We start from the raw sequence: 15,277 nt of genomic DNA on the forward strand, positions 1-15,277 counted from the left end.
CAAATTTGTAGAAAGACCTCTACAGATTGAAGACAAGAAAATTAAGAATCTCAAGCATAAGAGATTAGTTCTGGTCAAAGTAAAGTGGCTCCAAAAGAGGACCTGAATACACATGGGAGCTTGAATCAGAAATGCAAAGGAAATATCCACATTTGTTCCAGTAGATCTCGAGGACGAGCTCTAAAACAAGGTGGGGAGGATATAACAACCCTCGGTAAAACCGACACCCTCATAATAATTTTAACACCCTAATATATATATCTTAAAATGTCTCAACATGTCCTTATATGCACCCCGTATGTGAAAACCGAGCCAAAATAGATTATAATATATAAAAATAAATTAAAAACCCTAAAAAGTAAGCTGAGGCGGGCCGCGAAGGGCCTCACCTCAACTTAACGCGGGCCGCATTAGGATGTAACCGGACTCCGCCAAAATCAATAGTTGATGCGGGCCGCGTACGAGTTCGTTTAAGTTAATGCGGGCCGCGAGCGACCTAGAATGTGGCGCAGCCCGGGGATGACACGTGTCATCACCGTGTCAAGTCTAGAGGGTGACCCAGCCAAGCTATGCATTGACCGGAGGTCAACGCGGGCCGCGTAGGCCTTGTGCTCATGTCACGCGGGCCGCGAGAGGGTGCAATTTCAGCGCTATAAATAAGAGGCCATCGGCCTTCAGTCCGTCTCGCTCATTCCTTTCTTTCTTTCTAAAATTTTCTATACTGGCGTTATTATACCCGGGCATTATACCCTCTAATTAGCGAGGTTCTGCTATGATGTAAGTATTATAACCCGTGGAGACGTATTAGATACGCTGCCCGATTGATCTAGGGTTCCGTAACGGCTGTCGTGGTTCTGCCCGACTTAGTCGTTGGAATGCCGTCTCGGGGAGGGTATTACTAATGTTAAAATGGGTTATTATACTAACACACGTGCATTTGTGTAAATTATAGATATTCACCAGGAAACCCTAAAGAATAACCTAAGACAGCAAGGTGAGTGATCCTTCTTTTTGTGTAAACCTTTTTGTGAGTAATCTCCTTTTTGTAAACTGTTTTTACAAAACCTCACTTAATTAAATATATACTAAGCAGTTATTGAGTATTTGTAAGAATACAATTATCGTGGGTATGTTGGGGTTTTGTATAGAAAATTTGTTATCTCCTGGTTAAGGAGTAACATTTCCACAAGTCAGGTTTGACAGTACCAACGGGTGATAATTGATATAACTTGGAAACAAATGTAATTGCGGGATCGCCCTCAATACTGTTCACTGTGAATTTTATTTAAACCTGATTAAACTGGGATTCACTCACCAGTATTTCCCGCTGACAAAATGTTTTTAAAACGCGTTTCAGGTAACAAAATGTGAAAGCCAAATAGAAGCCAGCTGGACAGCACTGGAGGCTTGGAAAAGTGGCAATAAAGTTACCTAAGAATAAAAATGGATGTTTTTATTAAATAAATAGGATTTATTCCTATGAAATGTGTGTATTGAAAACTTGGGTTTTACCCATATGTTTAATGTTATAAAAACATGGTGGTTTACTCTGATTAAATATTTCCTAACTACGGTCCTGATGAAAATTTCCGCTGCCAAATTGGATAAGTAAACATGATACCACCGAAACTGGCTCGCGGCCGCCCGTTCCCGGGAACTAGGGATCGGGGGCTGTGACATAATTCTCAAGGTATCCCCTTGGAAGGGTGTAGTTTGATTTGGTAAGAAAGGAAAACTCATTCCTCACTACGTAGGTCCTTTCAAGATTCTCAAAAGGATTGGCAAGGTACGTAGGTCCTTTCAAGATTCTCGAAAGGATTGGCAAGGTAGCGTATCGACTGGACCAACCTCAAGAGCTCAAGAATGTCCATCCAACTTTTCACGTCTCAAACTTGAAGAACTGTCTAGCTGAATAAGGACTTCAAGTCCCACTCAAAGATCTTCAAATCAACCAGACTTTGCACTTCGTGGAGAAACCTGTCGAGATCATGGATCGAGGAGTCAAGCAATTGAGGCGCAGTCGAATTCCCATAGTCAAGGTTCGATGGGAAGGAAAACATGGCGCTGAGTTTACTTGGGAACTCGAAAGTGAAATGAAGACTAAGTACCCGCATCTGTTTGTTTCACCTTCCTCTTGAATAAATTTTGGGAACGAAATTTTCTAAAGGAGGGGAGACTGTAACGCCTCGCTTTTTGGAACTTTCCTTATTCAGAAAGTTTGTATGTATTTTTATTTTTGGAAACATGTATTCTCTTTGTAATCGTATTTCCTTTCCAATCATTGTAATCTGAGGCTTGGATCGTAATAAAACTTGATCATTTTTCATAAATTATACATCGATTATACATGCTTGTTATACATTCATCTCTCATGCAAACTCATACTTGTTTTACATATAATCAGTCATAAATACGTGTTGTGATACTCTTTATACATGAAAATACTTAAACATGCATTCACGATACTCAATTTATGTTTTCATACATGTTCCATACTTAAAAATATGCTAAAAATACAAGTTATGGCTTGAAATAATAATAATAACAAAGTTTAGAGGCTAAAGTGTAAAAGGTTCAAACTTTCCGGAATTTCGTAGCACCACGCTACACGAGGGTCATCCCCCTTCCTCTTCGCGTGCCGCAGAGGTCCTTAATCTGCAGCAAGTTGTTTCCTTGTTGCGGGTTGGCCAATTTTTACACCACCAAACTCACCCAATCACCTCTAATCTTCCTTAAACACAAAACCCTAACTAACCACTGTATATGAAAGCTCCCCCTCACTTATTTTCACTTTCCCAACTCATCTAAACTCTCAAAACTCTCTCAAATCTACTGAAATTGCAAGAACAAGGCAGAATCTTCTAAGTGCTAAAAGTGAGTTCAAACTCACTTTTCTTCATCTTTTCTCCATCTTTTCTTTCTCTACAAAGCTTGGAACACCTATAGGAGTGTTTCCACAAGTTTACCATGGTAAACTAAGGTGGAACATCACCATTTTCGGTCAAAACCTTCTGTTTTGGAAGATTATACGGAAAACTTTTATGAACTTTACTTTTTCTTCATGAATCTCATACTCAACATCTTCCTAAACGGATCTATGGTTAAAGAGACTTGTTGGAGCTTGATTCTTACAAGTTTTGAGGTGTAAATACCCTCTAAACTTTCTATTTTAATAGGGTTTAAGACAACCCACAAGTGTTGAAATCATCCAAGTCTACCGTAATTCATATGGCAAGACTTGTGTTGTGACGAAAGTGTGAACCTTGGAAGCCTTGGCTATCCTAACATGTTCCACGCTTCACTTGATGTTTTATCTTGCTATTCCAAGTAGCTTACTAGTCCTAAAGTAACACAACCACGTCTAGCCTCCAACACTTAGTTCATTCTTTCCATGTTGAGACGGCACACCTGGGTTGATCTTACTTGGCTACTTGATGAATGTAGATAGTTGTATATTTCCTTTTCATTCATGACCATCTGAATCATCCTTCTGATGATTTGTGCATTGGTGAATCCATACAATGAGGTTTATCTTACTTCCATGCTTGACTTATATGACATCTATGATACTCTTAATGGACTTAGCTTTAGAATTACTACATTATATATATATATATATATATATATAGAGAGAGAGAGAGAGAGAGACACCTATAACCTACTTTCTCTTGATGGACTTAGCTTCATGATGCTAATCGGTTTATGACTATGTGTCATGAACTTAGGCTACTTTCTCTAATGTTCTAAGATTCTCGTTTTTTATTCTAATGGGCAAACTAGGACCCATGAAATCACATACAACTTAGTGTTAAAACGAGTACTTGGACAAGATATACTTTTATGCTTATATACTTTTGCAACTTAAATTTCAATCCGAATCCTTTGTAATAATTCCGAATACTCACACACCTCCGTTTACCCCATGTAGGGTAACCTCGGTGTTTCCAACCTCCAACTCTTAGACTCGCGGGATTACCAAAGGAAAGCTTTGCAAAACTGTGAGTACACTCGAACGCCCTTTTTACGCTTTAAATTTTTGGGTGCAATATGTTTAACTTATCAAATACACGCAATCACACATATACTTTATGCAAACACAAACAATCCAATCATACATGCTTAAATACGTGATACTTGATTTGTATTCTTGGAACATTCTTATGTGATTCACTTGTCATTAACTGCATACGAGCCTCCCTTTTACATGTATAGCACTATAGGAGTAATGCACCGCACGTAGTCTTGTGGTCATGTTATGTCTTTAATTCACGTAGTAATCAGAGGATTGACTTGTATAATTGCATGCTATGATTACATTAATCTAATTAACTATTTTTTACATGTGGATTCGGTTAAACCTTTTTATATACTTATGCTATTATTAAACTTGTGTACTCGCCAATACATTGTGTATTGAACTATACTTTTAAACATGTGGCAGGTTGATGATGTTGATATTGACAAAATCTAGTCGGGGTGCTTTAGAAACACATTTAGACATACTAGATATATTGTTGTATTGTTGTCGAATTATGTTGTTTCGTCTTTTGAACAATGTTGTACTTTATCTTTCAAACGTTAGTACTTTGAATTTCAAATTGTTGTAACTTGAACTATTTGCAACGAAATGAAATAGGTTTTTAGTAAATATTTTCACAACAGTGTTATGAAGTCTCAAGCAATCTTGTTTTCGTTTCACTCTGATATTTCCACCATCGGTTGGGGTGTGACAAAAACATACATCGAGTTTAATTTTTTGTTGGCTAAAATGGTGTAGATATTTACATTTATAACTATCTTACAAGGCAAAGTCGGTGGGGGTTTCCATCCGCATTGCCTCCCTTAAACTTTCACAAAGTTACAGTATTAGCCTCTTACTTTTAATAACATCAAAGTTTTAGAAGATAATAGTTTTAGTCCCTACACTACTATTTCATTTTTCAAGTTTTGCAAATTAATCCCTTAAGATATTAATATTTTAACTTTACCACTGTACCACATATAATATACATTTTCAACCTATTATTTTCTTCAATAATTTTCGTTCATTAATTACGTTTTAAAGAACTAATTTGTCACTAACATCCTTGAGTTTCTAAGTTTCGAGTTTACCCCTTTCGTTCCTTTACTTTATAAAAATTAATATTTTAATGTATATGTTGGAATAAATCCTAGTTGGTTTACGTTTAAGCGTAAACGTTTTTAGTTTCTAAGTTTCAAGCTTGCGCCTTTTGCTCCTTTACTTTAAAAAAATTAATATATTTATGTATGCATTGTTATAAATTCGAGTTGGTTTATGTTTTGACTTAAACTTTTTTTTTGAAACGAGTCAACTCAAATATGGTGTTTATTTTATGTACGTTTACAGTTGATCTACGTTTTGACGTAAATTTTGTTCCAACCCAAGATGGGTTAAATAAAATACATTTTTATTCAACTGTATATACTCGAGTGACTCAACGTTTTGACCTCTCGTGGCGTAAGACAAGTAAAATCTATTATATATATATACTAAAGACCAAAGTCGTTTACGTTTACACCTCCCAACTTTGGTCCTTTCACTTTACAAAACACTTATGGTTATCCTTAATGTGAACATGTTTTATTTTTTCCTTTTGTGGTTTCTATTCATGCTTCATGTTTCTTTGGTACATTACGTTATAACTGTACGACATAAATTCAATTTACATTACATTACATTTTGATTCAACCACAATACTTATATTGGTTACACGGGGATGAATCCAGTACGTTGAAACATATGTTTTCATATGCTTAACACATGACATAAGTTTGAATAACTTATTTGATCTTTGCAACGACCCGTGGGTCATATTACTAGTGCTTATTATCAGGAATATTTTGCGTTAAAAAAAGTCGTTGGGGTTTCCCATCGGCTTTGCCTCCGCTTAAACTTTCACAAAGTGACAATATTAGCCCCTTACTTAAAATAACCTCAAAGTTTTAGAAAATAATAATTTTACTCCTTAAAGTACTATATTTCATTATACTAGTTTTGCAAATTAATCCTTTAAGTTTTTAATATTCCAACTTTACCCCCTATACCACATATAATATACATTTTCAATCTATTATTTTCTTCAATAACATCCGTTCACTAATTTTGTTTTAAAGAACTAATTTGTCCCTAAAATCCTTGAGTTTCTAAGTTTCGAGTTTACCCCTTTCGTTTCTTTACTTTATAAAAAATAATATTTTTATATACGTGTCTATATAAATTCGAGTTGGTTTACGTTTAAGCGTAAAGGTTTTTAGTTTCTAAGTTCGAGTACGTTGAAACATATGTTTTCATATGGTTAACACATGACATAAGCTTGAATAATATATTTGATGTTTGCAATGGCCCGCGACGCATCGCTTGCGGGTCATATTACTAGTGCTTATTATAAGGAATATTTTGTGTTAAAAAAATTGTCGCGTCAAAATTACTTGAAACCGAATAATTACATATTAGTGAATGATACACAATGGATAACAAAAAAAAACATGTTCTAAATTAAACAAATATATTCTGTAAGGGTTGCTTTCAATATATAATAGTCTTAACCTAAAAATCGTAAGAAGTAATGAGAAGACGACACATGACGCATTAAATATTTATAGACAAGGTAGTTGAGTAAACTATTGTCCCCCGTTAAATTTCAACGTCCAAAACATTTTATACGATATTAGTTTGGGAAAAAATTATACCATTAAGTCGAGAAATTTTCTCTCTTTAATATTTATGTGCAAGGTAGTTGAGTAAATAATAAAGTTGCTCACTAGTTTATAATTGACTTTTTAGCATGTTTTTTATGCGATTACAAGTAAGTTAGTAATAGACTTGGACATGTTTAGATTTTTGCATTGAGACTTATGTGTCTATTTGTTTACATATAGAACGTATGTCCCCACACAATTTGAATAAACACATTTTTAGTGTTTATGTTGTATTAATGCGTTATGATATACGATCGTTGCATTCCCGTGTTTACATCTTGACGGGGTGTGGCCCGAATTTCATTGATTGGAGGCAAAACATCCAATCTAATTCTTTCATTCACCAACCAAACACATTTTTAATGTAATTTTTACCTATCTCCATTTTATTTCAACGAATTCGAAAAACGAGAGACGAGCAAAGAGTTTCAACAGGATGCCAAAGTATATGGAAATAGAAATGGCAAGAGCCAATCACTTCAAAAGGATAACATGGATCGACTGCTTCAACATCAGTTTGACACAGTGGTGCCAATAATCTCTTGATCAAGTGGTGTAAGGCTTGCATTTCTCTTGAGAGATGTGTAACACCCCGAAAACGGGTTTGGTAATCAAACCATGTTAATACTAAAAGACGGGTAAATTACTATTAGTGGTAAAATTAACCCGGAAAATATTAGGATTTATATAACTAAACGTAATATTTAATAAAAAGGAAAAATAATGTTTTTGAGAAAAATAAAGTTTATAGAAGCCCGAGTTAACGGGACTTGAAATAAACTCAGTCGTAAATTCCCCGAACCCACTTATTTAACTAGCAATGTTTAACCTAGTTAATAAGAATACTTTTAAAAATTAAATGGGTTGTGGCCTACTCAATAAACTAACCAAACAAGAGGGGCTAAAGTGGATAAACTTGAAAGTTTAATTATAAAAGAAAACTTAAAAAATTAAAACACACATTTAGTGTGTGTTCAAGGTGTTTTGTTTGAACACAGGAGAAGCCTTAGGAGCTTAAACCCTAGCTCCAACAAAATCGTTCAATTGGAAGGCCAAATGAAGTCTAAATTCACAATTGAACATAAATTAATGATCTCCCAAGCTAGGGGATCATAAGGTATGTAAAATTTTGATGATTCTTGAAGTTATGAAATTTGATAAATCTTATAATATGCGAATTATGGATAAATTATTCAAGATATGGCTGAATTATGATGTATAGTTGCTTAGAAACAAAACCCTAAGTGAAAATTATACATATATTGCCATGAATTGAATGATTAGATGATTTACCACACTAAGATAAGTGGGTTTTAATCATATGATGAAATTGATGATATAATTATGATTAGAATCATGACATCTGAAATTAATTAGATGATACTTGAACAAATTAGGTGTTTAAGTATATAAATCATACTTGCTAAGTAGTAAGTTTAGTAGGATAAGATGAAAAATCGATGATATATTCATGTTGAATGATGTATGATATCATTATGTGTTAAAAATGATCAAAGTTGTGTTAAAATTGATTAAATACGATTACATAAACTTGGTTAATAAAGTGGTTAAAAACGATAGCATAAGAATGATGCTTACCGGATAATTGATCAATGATATGATCGAATGAAAAATTCGACATAAGAATCGTAGGATGGAATAGTCGTAAATGATTATGACCAATCTAACCATCTTACAAATTTCAATGATAGTTTGACGCTTGACAAGCTAGGTGGAAGCTTGGGAATGAAGCGGGTCAAACGAGTCAAGAATGAAGGAAAAGCATAATTTGGATTGTAGGTAAGTTAATCTTACACTCTATTTATTTAATACGTATTGATTTTATAGGTTCTGAATAATATAAAGTCTTGTTTGAATTCTAATGTTCCGACACGACATGTGCGGTTCAGAACAAAAGACAATAAAGATAAACCATGTTTAATGGTAAAAAAAGAGCTAATAAGGTTATTTGGTCATGAAAGGACTAATAAATAACGAGTTTTGATGTTCCAACACGACATGTGCGGTTCGGAACAAAAGACAATAAAGATAAACCATGTTTAATGGTAAAAAAAGAGCTAATAAGGTTATTTGGTCATGAAAGGACTAATAAATAACGAGTTTTGAATAATTACCTTATAAGGTAAACTAATACAAATAATAAAGGTAAAACGGTAATTTGATCACTCGTTGACGATTACCGTTAGTTTGTGAAAAACACTTTATAGCGTAAGTTATAATGGATCAAAAGAGTCAATAAATGATTTATAAGGAAAATGATCGTACGGTGTAAACCAGAGCGAATCATGTAGACGAGATAGTAATAAACATCATATCGCCAATAAATTCGGTCACTTAGACTAAACGGGTCAAAAGGTGAATATATTACCTTTTGACAATATCGACTAATGACTATTGTCGAGTTATATTATTTCAGGAGTAAATATCAAATGGATATTAGCATCGCTATGAATTAGCGGTTATAAAAGAAGGGAAGGAAAAACGGGTCAATATATTGATCCGAGCCAGGTATGTGTAATAGGGTGACACTCATTTAGAACGTAAGGTTCAATGAGTGTTAAATAAAGTAAAAAATAGACATTTGGTTACTTTAATATGTAAACCAAATGTTTCAAATAGTAGACATTGCGCTTAAAAAAGCATAATGACTTTTCAAACAAATTCATAGTTAAAAAGAAGAATTTTGGTCAAACATGCTTTCAAGAGTCCTTCATCGTAAATGAAAGGCTAAAATGGACCAAAACGCCCTTGTAAGCGTAATTGAACAAATGACCTTTAAAGGTTATTTGGAAATGAGGTTTATGATTAAGTAAATACTTAGAATAAGTATAAGAAGCGAAAGATGTAAATTTTTGGTCAAATGACTCTATATGAGTCTTTGCCGTAAATTAACAATCCGAGGAGTAAAACTCGGATTATATAGATCACCACATTGAATCCACCACAAATATAGTTGTGGTGGGAGATCATTTGATAAAAATTGTGGACATATGAAATTGGAAGTGAATGAAAGCGATTAGTGCTTAAAATATGCTTAAATACCCTTAATGGGTCAAAATAAGCATATGAGCGAAAATGGGTTTACGAATGTATATTAACCGTGATTGGAACCTAATATGATAAATATTATTGAATTTAATAGGTTCATGAGAAATAGTGGTCAAACAAACTTGTTTGTTTGATAAATGCATGAACGGGAATTTGGAAAACCCCTACTATTCAGTGAACACTCCTACTGTACAGTGAACACTTCTACTGTACAGTGAAAACTCCTACTATTCAGTAAAAACCCCTACTATTCAGTGAACACTACTACTATTTAATGAACATTCCTACTGATGGGTGAACATTCTTTAAAAAGGGGTTAAACTAGAGCCCTCGCGGCCGGCGGAGGCTAAGACCCATCTCGGTCGCACCCCGTGACCAACCTAAATTACTACAAAAGTGTGCTGGTTGTTAAAATGCAGCTGCGAACTTGTTTAGACATGTTTTAAGCGCTATATGACTAACTCATTTCATGTTTTATGAAATGTAGGTACTAGTTGAGTTACCGGAGGACGATCAAGCTAAACGAAGAACCGAACACATAAAGAACAAAGCTTCCGCGAAATGATTCGTCGTCATGTTTTAAACGGCGAATGTTATATAAAATGTGGAAATGTTTTATTTCTTAAAATGTTTTGACGAACCTGTATTTTTTGTGTATGGTTAACCGTAAATACACTATTATAGTCGAAATTTATATAATAATCGTATAATTGGACTAAGGGTCTTACAAGTTGGTATTAGAGCCCTGGTTTAAGAGATTCAAGTATGGTGGGGAAAAACTATGCTTGAACTTAAACCTTATGCTCTTGATAAAGATGGGTGTTCGGTTCGAGACTTGATCGTAAAATCCGGTAAGTTATTCTGTATATTAACGGTCGAGCTTATAAAGTGTTGAAAACAACACATAGGGTTATCGTGTAAAACACGTTACCCCAAATAAAGCGATAAAAGACCAATATAGTTAAACGAATTACGTGTGTTAACACGTGTCGTAGAAGGCATTGTAGTATAATACGAGTGCTTCTTAATGTTAACGTTACTAACAATTGTAGACGTTTTAAATTAAAGGATCCTTGCATCTGAAGATGATGAGAGTCTAAGGATCTATCGATACGATGAAGATATGGTCTGAAGTATGATAAGTAAGTCATACATGTTAAGGACATGAATCAAGAAATGATCTCGAACGAGAGATTGAACAAGAAAGTTATCAGGGCAAGTATCTACAAGGTACACGTCTTAAATTATAGCATAAACAGAAATATGCAACAAACCTATAGTGAATGACAGCTGCATATAGAATATAAAACTTGGAAAACCTGGACAGATTATCTATCCAGGATGACAATTCCAAGAGAAATTCAGTAGAGATATACATTATTCACAGTCGTGAATAATAAGACAATACTGAACTTACTTAAATATAAACTTGGACGAAAATAATCATCCAAGTAAGTATTCTCAATATAAATCTTATTGAGAAAAGTAATGATCACATCAACGAATCTGATTGTATAAATGGGTATAAAAAGGGACAATTATATGTTCAAGGATAAAAATGGATAAAACTAATAATTGTTAATTGCCAATTAAATAAAGTTTTACCAAATGAAATAAATCGAGAGGTTACTTACATAGGATGTGATGTGGTAATTATAATAAGGTCGTGTGTACCATGTGTTGATCGCTTACTCTGGCCAAGTAAGTAGTGAACACATGATACCATGAGCTTATTTTAATAAGCACAATTATGTCCAATGTGGTAAGGTCGAGACAAATGAAAAAGTTAAAAGAATCTTGGGGTCAAGAAATCTTATGGGCATACTCGTATAAATGGTTTTTGAGGGAACCATAAAAACGATGTATGGCGCGTATAGAAATAAATGACCCAAGTAAATATTGAACTAAGTCATAATTGACGAAAGAGCCATGGTTGACAATAAGAGGCATATAAAACCAAAGGATAAATGACCCGCAAGGTCATAGAAACGAAGATATTGCTCATACAAAAAGTCGATTGAAGTCATTAACTTTGGTCGTAGTAAAGAAAGGATGATGATGATAAGCATCATTCAGAATTTATAATACCATCAAGCGTGGTCACATAAAGAATAAAGGTTTGGTTAAATAAAGCGATAGATTTCGCTAAGAAAACCGAACAAGTCAAAACGAAGTCTTAATGCATACCTAAATGGTTGCATTAATGATGACTTCACTAAATCACCCGGTTGATGGGTAGGGAATCACACAGATGCGTAAACCGAGAGAGGGGAACGTGGAGTGAAATTCAAAAGACTCGGATTATGATTTATGACTAAAAGACTATAAAATTTCGCAAACAGAAATTTTAATAATTATGTTCAACTATTGTGAGGTTGAACAGGGTGAATAAAGAACAAAGTTTGACTGTTCACAAGCGATGGATTTCACATGAACAAGTCAAACGGGTTAAATATAAAATAAGGCCGGATGGCATAAGAAAATGATTGTAGATACGGACTACAGTCACACTTAATAAATTTAAAATATGAAAACAAATGAATTTCAAACATAAAAAGAATCATCTACGGGATCATCATAACCTTCGGGTTACAAACAGTGTAAAGGCCTACAAGACCAAAATGACCCACGGGTCATGAATAGAAAGAAATAGATTATAAAGACCTCGCCTTAAAGAGGTGAAAGTCTAATGAAATAGCCCACGAGGCTAAGTGATAGAACCTACGGGTTATTTACATAAAGCGAGGGAACCGGTTGAGAATCCCCGCATAAAACAAAGACTGTAAAAGGATAAATTCTTTGTTGTCAATTTCTTGATATGAAGTAATTGACATAAGTTAAAAAGAAAACGTTAGACTAAAATTCAGTTTTAGTAAGAAATAACGTTTTTACAAATATGAATTCTGATAGGAATTTAAATAGTAAATATTAAAGATACAGGTCTTGACATTGATAGGTGCAAGACGATATATATATTCGAAAAGAAATATTTTTGAAAAAGAAATGTTGAAATAAACCTAAACATAACGTGACACCATCACGGTCAAGAAAAGTAATGTGAAATATAATCCCATTGTAGCCGAGCAATGGGTATAAAGTAACCGGACTAATAAGTCTATTCAGTAAGACCGGTTGAGGTCAAAACTTAAATTAAGAAATTGTTTAATATGCTATCCATTATAAGATTAGCGTGAAATAAATATAGTCGATAAGCTCATATGACCAAGTGGCCAAGTTATGACGACTCAGTAAAGTAAATGATAAAGGTAAATAGTACAAGATTAAAGTGACGGCCCATGAGGCCTCACTAACGAAAAAAAATATTGGTCACCTGTGTTGAGGGATAATAAGGCTATAAGTTCACAAACAAAGGAGTTCGTTTGTTAAAAGTGAAAGATTTCACTAAAATATCCGAACGGATTAAATTAAAGGATTCATGAAGAATTCGAAAGTATAAAAGCGATGAATTTCGCTAAGTTAACCAAACCAGTTGAAATAACGAGATTACGTTATTTTGATTTACATTATTTCGTATAAAATATGTATATGCTTTGTAACCAAAAAGATAATACCATACTTTTCTGGTAATACTAACAATTGGTTAAAGTATGAGTAATGTTTAAAAGATTACTCAGGTCAAATGCATTGAGTTTAAACTCAATGAATTATGTAAGAAAAGGTTTCGAGGAAGAAACCTCTTTAAGTGGGGTAGACTTGTAACACCCCGAAAATGGGTTTGGTAATCAAACCACGTTAACACTAAAAGACGGGTAAATTACCATTAGAGGTAAAATTAACCCGGAAAATATTAGGATTTATATAACTAAACCTAATATTTAATAAAAAGGAAAAATAATGTTTTTGAGAAAAATAAAGTTTATAGAAGCTCGAGTTAACGGGACTTGAAATTAACTGAGTCGTAAATTCCCCGAACCCACTAATTTAACTAGGAAGTTTAACCTAGTTAATAAGTAAGAATATTGTTAGAAATTAAATGGGTTGTGGCCTACTTAATAAATTAACCAAACAAGAGGGGCAAAAGTGGATAAACTTGAAAGTTTAATTATAAAAGAAAACTTAAAAAAATTAAAACACACATTTAGTGTTTGTTCAAGGTGTTATGTTCGAACACAGGAGAAGCTTCAGGAGCTTAAACCCTAGCTCCAACCAAATCGTCCAATTGGAAGGCCAAATGAAGTCTAAATTCACAATTGAACATAAATTAATGATCACCCAAGCTAGGATTTATATAACTAAACCTAATATTTAATAAAAAGGAAAAATAATGTTTTTGAGAAAAATAAAGTTTATAGAAGCTCGAGTTAACGGGACTTGAAATTAACTGAGTCGTAAATTCCCCAAACCCACTAATTTAACTAGGAAGTTTAACCTAGTTAATAAGTAAGAATATTGTTAGAAATTAAATGGGTTGTGGCCTACTTAATAAATTAACCAAACAAGAGGGGCAAAAGTGGATAAACTTGAAAGTTTAATTATAAAAGAAAACTTAAAAAAATTAAAACACACATTTAGTGTTTGTTCAAGGTGTTCTGTTCGAACACAGGAGAAGCTTCAGGAGCTTAAACCCTAGCTCCAACCAAATCGTCCAATTGGAAGGCCAAATGAAGTCTAAATTCACAATTGAACATAAATTAATGATCACCCAAGCTAGGGGATGATAAGGTATGTAAAATTTTGATGATTCTTGTAGTTGTGAAATTTGATAAATCTTATAATCTGCGAATTATGGATAAATTATTGAAGATATAGCTGAATTATGATGTATAGTTGCTTAGAAACAAAACCCTAAGTGAAAATTATACATATATTGCCATGAATTGAATGATTAGATGATTTACCACACTAGGATAAGTGGGTTTTAATCATATGATGAAATTGATGATATAATTATGATTAGAATCATGATATCTGAAATTAATAAGATGATACTTGAACAAATTAGGTGTTTAAGTATATAAATCATACTTGCTAAGTAGTAAGTTTAGTATGATAAGATGAAAAATCGATGATATATTCATGTTGAATGATGTATGATATCATTATGCGTTAAAAATGATCAAAGTTGTGTTAAAATTGATTAAATACGATTACATAAACTTGGTTAATAAAGTGGTTAAAAACAATAGCACAAGAATGATGCTTACCGGTGTTAGTGCATACGTCTGTCGACTTCGTCTTGTATCGAGTCTTGTACTTAGAATGTTAGATCAGGGCACGTAGTTCGAGATAATAGGTAATTCCGCATGAAAGTGACATTCATGTAATTCCGCACGGAATTAGATTTCGTGTGATAATGAAGATCAAACACGTTGATTCTGCGAATACCCGTGTAGTTCTTCCCCAACCCCAAAATTCAACCCAAAGGGCACAAAATTTGAAGTGAAAATCAGTTTTCTCAAAATTCAAGTCTGATTGTTCAAATGACTAGGGCAATACATAAATAGAGACAGAAATTCGAAATGGGCGT

This window comes from Helianthus annuus, chromosome 3, assembly GCF_002127325.2.
Source record: "Helianthus annuus cultivar XRQ/B chromosome 3, HanXRQr2.0-SUNRISE, whole genome shotgun sequence".
NCBI classification, from domain to species: Eukaryota; Viridiplantae; Streptophyta; class Magnoliopsida; order Asterales; family Asteraceae; genus Helianthus; species Helianthus annuus.